The sequence below is a fragment of the Asparagus officinalis genome, chromosome 5 (assembly GCF_001876935.1).
Source record: "Asparagus officinalis chromosome 5, Aspof.V1, whole genome shotgun sequence".
Taxonomy (NCBI): Eukaryota; Viridiplantae; Streptophyta; class Magnoliopsida; order Asparagales; family Asparagaceae; genus Asparagus; species Asparagus officinalis.
In genome coordinates this window covers 110,050,958-110,059,969 of record NC_033798.1, presented here as the reverse complement: position 1 = coordinate 110,059,969, position 9,012 = coordinate 110,050,958, and positions in this window count along the sequence as shown.

The following is a 9,012-nucleotide window of genomic DNA, read 5'->3' as shown; positions in this document are numbered from 1 at the left end:
GGGGCTTTTAAATTTTTATTACGTATAAGACATATAATTAAGAAATGTGACAAGAATGAGAATTACTCAAGTGGTCAGAAATTATAATTGGACCACATCGTGTCAGGAAGTAATTTTCCTCCATCCAACGTGTCAGTGTCTCGCGACCGGAAGAGAGTCGTGGAGCCGCTTGAGTTCGAGACCAACGATCAAAATTTGAACTGGCTTTTCGGGTCTGGTGACCCGCGGTGACCGGAAGAGACGTAAATTGTGGGAGGGCATATCTTGCGGAGCAAATAATCTCGGAACGCGGCACGAGGGGGTCACGTGGGTAGAAGGAGCTGTTGTCTGGAAGCAATTTCGTGCGCTGCTGCCGTACGATCTAGTTAATGCGAAGAATTGACTAAGGCCGCCGTACGAGGTACAGACTTGGGAACCGATTAGGAGTTGAAACGTGGGCTACCTTTTTTAGAGACACATAGTTAGGCAAGCACGTGAGCTGCTGGTGAGAGGCGTCAGGGCTGTTTGGTTGATTTCCTAGAGTCAAAAGAAAAAGATTTCAAAACTCATCATTTCCTCTATTTCCATCCCTAAAACTCACCCACAACATCCAATACAATATTATTTCCATCCAACAACTCATCTACATCATCTAATAAAATATGATTTTCATCTAACCACTCATCCATCACATCTAATAAAATATTATTTTCATCTAACAACTCATCCATCACATCTAATAAAATATTATTTTCATCCAAACATCACTCAACTCAACTCTTCTCATCATTTCAAATCACTCACATCATCCAATAAAATATTATAACAATTCACCTCATCTCATTAACATTTTATTTCTTCATTTTCATCCGAAAAAGTTATGAAAACACTTTTCTTAATCTTTCTTCACATCACCCAATAATACAATGACAACTCATCTCATCTCATTTCATTTCTTATTTTTAAGAATGAACCGAACAAAAGAAAACAAGAAACTACAGGAAATAGGTTTCTTATAATTCATTTCCTTATTTTTTTTCGCCAACCGAACACTCCAAAACTAATTTTCTTAAAAAAATCACAAACATCATCCAATAATAAGGTGACAACTAACATCATTTCAATTTTATTTCTTTGATTTCCTTCTTTTTTAGCCAACCAAACACTCCAAAAACAATTCTTCATTTTAATAGTTTTCCATTTCTTTGATTTCCCTCTTTTTTTAAGGCAAACGAACAGGCCCTAATAGTATCACCAAAACTTGTCTTTCAACTATTTTCTTAAAAAAAAGTTATGAAATGAGTTTTCTTAAAACTGTGTCACATCCTCTAATAAGATGATGAAAAATCATCTCATCTTATATCTGTTAGATCTTATAAAAACTTGAGATCTAAACCATAAAGACATGATTAATTCAAAGAGATTTATAAAAATCAAAAGAAAAGAGTGGAAACTTATACCTGAATCCATAGATTAAACTTGAGATGGGTTTTGAATCTTCTAACCTTAGGGGTTCTCTAGCCAAATTTCTCTCTAGATGGGGGTGAAGAGAATTAGAGAATGTAACCCTAGATTAGGGACCATAACCCCTTATTTATAGATGTTGTACATTTACAATTTGGCCCCTCATCAAATCACAATTACAACCCGATATCTGCACATATAACCCCATGATTATATTTAAATACCCATTAACCCAAATTGATTGATCACTTTAGTGGTTTATCCTGAAGGATAACAATACACACAGATTAATCATATGTGCCCACAAATAGATTTAATTAGATTTAAATCCAACAATCTCCCATTTGAGCACCATATGATTCCTTAAATTGTGTATAACCTTATGAGCTCAAAATTGCTATCACCGAAAAGGTATTTCCGAACAATCTCGTCCATTGACTATATTAATATAGGATCAAAGCGGCCTTCGTCATATTTATCGTGACTCGACTCATCAATGGTCACATATACCAGTACAATCAAACGACATAGATCAATCATGGATATGCAGCATGAAAATTACATGCAATGTGATCAGTACATGTCTATTTTCAACTGATCCTACTTTAGTGAGGTCAAAACCAAACATAATGTAACAGAGTGTCTTAACTGAATACTTTATTCTGATCAGACAATATAACCAAACACAGAGCACCACAATTACAAACTCCCACTAAATCATGATATCCTTAAATAACACCACACCCATATGAGCAGTGTGCTCATGAAAGACCTTGGGTGGCAATCCCTTAGTAAGAGGATCAGCTATCATGGAGTTTGTCCCAATGTGCTCTATGGATATCTGTCCACTCTGTACCCTTTCTTTCACAACCAGGAACTTAATGTCAATATGTTTTGACTTAGTTGAGCTCCTGTTGTTATTGGAATACATTACTGTAGATTTATTGTCACAATATAACCTTAGTGGTCTTTCCATATTTTTCAAAATGCGCGGTCCCGTGACAAAGTTTCGCAGTCATATTCCCTGATTGGATGCATCATAGCAAGCTACAAATTCTGCTGCCATAGTGGAGGAAGCTACAAGTATTTGTTTGATACATTTCCATGATATAGCTCCTCCTGCTAACATATAAATGTAGCCTGATGTAGACTTTCTGCTATCTTGGCATCCAGCAAAATCAGAATCAGAGTACCCAATGACCTCCAGCTGTTCTGATTTTCTGTATGTGAGCATATAATCTTTTGTTTTCTGAAGATACATCATAACCCTTTTGACTGCTATCCAATGATCCATACCATGGTTGCTTAAGTATTTGCCTAACATCCCAACAATGTACGTAATATCCGGACGCGTACATACCTGAGCATACATTAGACTTCCTACATCCGAAGCATAAGAAATCTTCTGCATTTTCTGAATTTCAAGGTTACCTTTAGGGCACTGATTGAGACTAAATTTGTCTCCTTTAGCCACAGGGGTGTCTCCTGATCTGCAGTCTTGCATGCCAAACCTTTTAAGTACCTTATCGATATAGCTCTTTTGTGATAATCCAAAAATACCCCGAGAGCGATCTCGATGTATCTGGATTCCTAATATAAAAAAGGCGTCCCTAAGATCTTTCACCTCAAAATTCTTTGATAGAAATCTCTTGGTTTCATGCAACATGCCTATATCATTAGTGGCAAGCAATATGTCATCGACATACAGAACCAGAAATATATACTTACTCCCACTGAACTTGTGATATACACATTCATCAACAATGTTCATCTCAAAACCAAACGAGATAATTATTTGTTGAAACTTATGATACCATTGACGAGGAGCTTGCTTGAGTTCATAGATGGATTTCCTTAATTTGCAGACCATATTCTTTGGGTCTCCTGACACAAAGTTTTCTGATTGCACCATATAAATCATCTCATCAATGTCTCCATTGAGAAATGCAGTCTTAACATCCATCTGATGTAACTTAAGATCATAATGAGCAACAAGTGCTATGATTGTTCTGAAAGAGTCTTTCGATAAAACCGGAGAGAAAGTCTCTGTATAATCAATGTCTTCCTTTTGAGTATAGCATTTAGCCACAAGACGTGCCTTATACCTCTCCACATTACCATTTGCATTCCGCTTTGTAGGCGTATAAAATTGCTTATAGATCCCTTAGCACAGCTCAGCACAAACCGACGAACCAACGAGGCGACGAGGTTAATGAACCGCACGCAAACAACGGAATAAATCCACTCGCGTGCGGAATCAAGCTAACGGGTTGAAGAGTCAACGAGTCATCCAACCAAGGGTGGACTCGGACGAATCACGATCGAATCAATATCAGTTGCGGACTCGAACTCAGAAGTGGATTTACTGCCAAACCAGGAATCGGATTTACTGCCAAATCAGGTCAACGAATCAGAGTCTAAATCAACCACACAACCGAATCACGGACAGAATCGAAAGACGGAAAACGACGGAACCCAAATACCTATAGGGGCTCGGCCAAAACCGAGCCACCTATAGGTGGCTCGGCCAAAACCGATATATCGTGCTGGCCAAGCAGCGACCCCTATAGGTGGCGGCCCAGAGCCGGCCACCTAGCTAGGATTGGGGCGCCGGGGCTGGCGGGGGGCGGGCCGAGGGGGGCCCGGCGAGCCGAGCAGCCGGGCCACCTATAGGTGGCCGGCCAGATCTGTGCCCGGGCACAGTTCAGAGTGCCTATAAATAGGGGGCTTGGTTCATTTGTTCAATGGTTGGATTTTTTGGAGGCGAAGCTCTGCTGGATTGAAGACTCAGATCTAAAAAAGATCCAAGCTTTGGGACTTCGAGGACTTGTTCATCCAAATCTGGTGCTTGACGATCGTCAACGCCAAATAGGCAAGAGTTCGAGAGGACCGGATCTCAGATCTGCGCAGGCGTACTCCGGATCAAAGCTTGGTCTTTGATCCCGAGAATTAAAGGCTACTATTTCCTTGGCGAAATAGTACCCTCGGCTATTATGTCCTTGGCGAAATAATACACGTCATACTGCGTAGATCCGACCGGATCTAGATCTCGCGGTGGTCCACGAATAAACCCCGGCGCAGGCAAACAACCCACGCAAGCGAGCGACCGTAAAACAGGAGCTCGCGATTTGTTCGACAAAAGAGAAAAGTTGTAATTTTTATTTCCTTTTTTGATCTTGTTGTAACCGGATCTTATAAAAAGACCAGATTTTTGTAATCGATAAACTATTACAAGAGTGTGCAATAGAATCAATGAAGAAAGATATGATTTTTCCCGCGAACACGCTTGGTTTTAAAAATCCATTTACAACCAATTGGTTTTGCACCTTCTGGCAATGGGACAAGTTCTCAAACCTTATTGTCTTGCATAGACTTGTACTCTTCATTCATGGCATCAATCCACTGTTGAAAGTTAGAACTTTTCATGGCCTGAGAGAAGTTGATTGTATCATCTTCCAACATTCCACTACTTTCCTCATGTTCTTGAAGAAATACAATATAATCATCCGAAATAGCATTTCTCCTTTCCCTCGTGGATCTCCTTAATGGCACTGGTTCTTGAGGTTGTTGAGTTTGTTCTTCTGGAACAGGTAGTTGTTCAACATTGTCATCTTGAGGTTTCAGATTTACTTCTTGAGCAACAACAGGTATAGGAACCTGAATATTGCCAAAAGTAACTGTATGGATTGGATCTGAAGCCAATTCATCCTCAAAACTAATGTCTCTAACCTTATTTCTCCCCCAAAACTCAACATCCTCAAAGAATATTGTTGTTCATGTCTCAAAAATATTCCTTAGTGTGAGATCATAAAACTTATAACCCCTAGAGCGTTCAGAGTACCCAATAAAATAGCTGCTAACTGTTTTGGAGTCTAATTTCTTTTCATTTGGCCTATAAGGCCTTGCCTCAGCTGGACATCCCCAAATATGTAAATGCTTTAAACTGGGCTTTCGACCAGTCCAAAGCTCATAAGGTATTTTAACAACTGCTTTACTTGGTACTCTATTCAGAATGTAAGCTGCTGTCTTTAGTGCTTCTCCCCAGAGAGACTCTGGTAAAGAAGAATGCGCAATCATACTTCTCACAATATCCTTAAGAGTCATGTTTCGTCTTTCAGCTACACCATTCATGCTAGGTGAATCCGGCATGGTGTACTGTGGGACGATACCGCATTCCTCTAGGTATCTAGCAAATAGTCCTGGACGTTGTTCACCTGAACCATCATATCTACCGTAGTACTCACCACCACGATCAGATCTTCATATCTACCGTAGTACTCACCACCACGATCAGATCTAACGGTTTTAATTCTTTTGTTGAGTTGATTCTTAACTTCAGTTTTATAGGCTTTGAACATGTCCAGAGACTCAAATTTTTCATGAATAAGATATAGGTACCCATAACGTGAGTAATCGTCTATGAATGATATAAAATATTGTTAACCATTTCAAGATTCCTTAGGGAATGACCCACAAATATCCGTATGTATCAATTCTAAGACATCCGAAGATCTGTTGGCACCTAATCTCTTAACTTTGGTCTGTTTTCCCTTGATACATTCAACACATACGTTGAAAACTAAAAAATCGAGGGAATCCAAAATGCCATCAGACACAAGACGCTCAACTCTACCTTTTGAGATATGACCTAAGCGTTTATGCCATAATGTTGCCGAATTTTCCTTATTTAGTTTACGCTTAGTACCACGTGATTCCGCATGCAAAATTTCATTATAAGAAGCAATTGTATCAAGCAAATATAGGTTGTCATAAATACTCAAGTAACCAGTTCCCACAATATTTGAATTAAAAGATAAACTGAATTGATTGTTTCCAAATGAACAAGAATAACCTGATTTGTCCAATACAGAAACTGAGATCAAATTTCGTCTAAAAGACGGTACTACAAAAGTATCTTTCAAATCTAAATAGGAACCAGTTCCTAATAGCAACCTAAAGTGCCCAATTGCTTCCACATCTACCGATTGTCCGTCGCCCACAAAGATGTGTCTTTTAACATCACTTGGCTTTCGGTAGCTCAGGCAACCTACATAGAAACACTTATGTGAGTAGTAGCACCATAGTCTAACCACCAAGTGTTTCTAGATACTGAAGCTAAATTAATCTCAGAACAGACCAAAGTAAGGAACGTACCCTTATTAGCACGCCAGACGTGATATTTTGTACAATCCTTCTTTACGTGTCCAGGCTTGTTACAGAAGAAACAACCCTGATTATCCTTATGTTGTTTCTTCTCAACTGGACCCTTAGCAGCTTCCTTATCATTCTTCCTTTTCTTGCCCTTATCCTTAGAGGCATAGGCCAAATGAGCACTTTCTGTCTTATCTTGCTTCAACCTGTCTTCTTCTTGCACACAGTATGAAATGAGCTCATTTAGAGTCCATTTCTCCTTTTGGCAGTTATAACTGACCTTAAACTGATTGAATTGTGCAGGAAGAGACAACAAAACCAGATGCACTAATAACTCGTCACAAAGATCGAGTTTAAGTGCCTTAAGCTTTGAAGCAATATGAGACATTTCCATAATGTACTCCCTGATATTTCCTTTGCCCTTATACTTCATTGAAATCAAGCGAGCTAAGAGCGTGTTTGTTTCTACCTTATCATTTTTTGCAAAACGCTTCTTAATTTCGGCAAAGAAATCTTTAGCCTTAGTAATCCCTTCGGATTCTATGCCCCTAAAGGCTTCCGGAACGCCGTGCTTAATGATCATAAGACTCATGCGATTTGAACGCTCCCACTTCTCATACTTCTTCTTTGCATCAGGAGTGCTATCCGCATTAAGAGGTTGGGGTTGTTCAATTCTTAATGCAAGGTCTAGATCCATGCAACCAAGAACAATTAATATGTTCTCTTTCCAAACCTTGAAGTTTGTCCCATTTAACATGGGAATTGAGTTGATGTTAGCAGAAATTATTGCAGCAGATGCATTAGCTGAAATAAAACAAAAATACTCACATCAATAACCATAATTAGTAATCAATAAAATTCAAATAATAACGAATCTCATCCAAGATATCTGGTACAACATTAATATCAAGTTTTTGGACAGTAATATTAACTTGTAAGTGATACCTTGTTGCAATGATCAAACGTTGACAATAACTCATGTCAAATAATAAAACTATCTTTGGATCGATTCATTATTCACATGTAAACCTTATAATTGTCACACGCTTATCATCGCAGATGTGTATACAGTCTAAATAAATATTAACCTTCCTTTGGGCCGATTAAATATTTACACGAAAGCATACACACAAACATCTCACATTCCTCATGAATAATCTACACAAGAGAGGTTACTTTGGCAACTTCTTGTTTCAATTAATCAATTAGAGTGAGAGACAACCTTAATACCTTAGTGTCATAATATTTAAATTAAATAATTGATTAAAAACCAAATTAATTTAATTTAAATTTCCATAGCTTAAATAGGGCACATAACTTAATTGAATAAATTAAGTATATCAAAGTGGACCCATAATTTAATATGAGAAGCCAAGGCTTAACCATAGTGAACACGAAGTTCGCTTGACTTCGAACGCGAGGTTTGTCTGTATTGAGTACGAGACTCACCTAAGCACGAACGCGAGGTTCGTCTGAAAATGAACGTGATGTTTAACTTGAGAACGAACACGAGGTTCGTTTGAAAAATGAACGCGAGGTTCGACTGAAAATGAACACATGGTTCAACTTGAGAACGAACGCGAGGTTCGTTTGAAAAAAGAACGCGAGGTTCGACTGAAAACGAACACAAAGTTCAACTTGAGAACGAACGCGAGGTTCGTTTGAAAAATGAACGCGAGGTTCGACTAAAAACGAACGCGAGGTTCAACTTAAATTGAGCGTGAGGCTCACCTGAGAACTGAGCGCGGGACTCACCTTAGAACTGAGCGCGAGGCTCACCTTAGAACTAACACGAGGTTCGTTTGATTTGAACGCGATGCTCACTTGAGAACGAACGCGAAGTTCGGTTAAATTGAGCGCGTGGCTCACTTGAGAACGAACACGAAGTTCGTTTGAAGCTTTCAAGCCTCGCCAAAATCTGATGTAACCACTTCCTTAATTTTCGCCACGTTTTCACGCACGAACCCTTAGGGTTTCAATCTGAAACCGTCGTCGCCATTGCTCCTGCACCCAAAGGTCGAAACCCTAGGGTTTCCTGACACCACCGTCGCCGTCGGAGTTGAGAGCGAGGCCGCCAGCGACACTGCGCCGGTGAGGAGCACGGGGCCGATGACCAAAAAACCAAATAGATCCAAAATTTCTCTATTTTATTTCAAAAACATATCCAGAATCGAAAAAAAAAATTTCATGATCCAGATCCAAGAAAAAATCGAAGAAAAATAGGCAAAAAATTCCAAACGTTACTGTTCACAGCGAATTTTTTACTGTTCATCTGAAAAATAAAAAATGTTATTGTTCATCCGAGAACAATTCTTAATCAAAACCAGAGATTTTAAGATCAAAAAACCTAATTTTTTAAGAACTTAAACCCCTAAGAATTAATCACATGTGGCTCTGATACCACTTGTTAGATCTTAT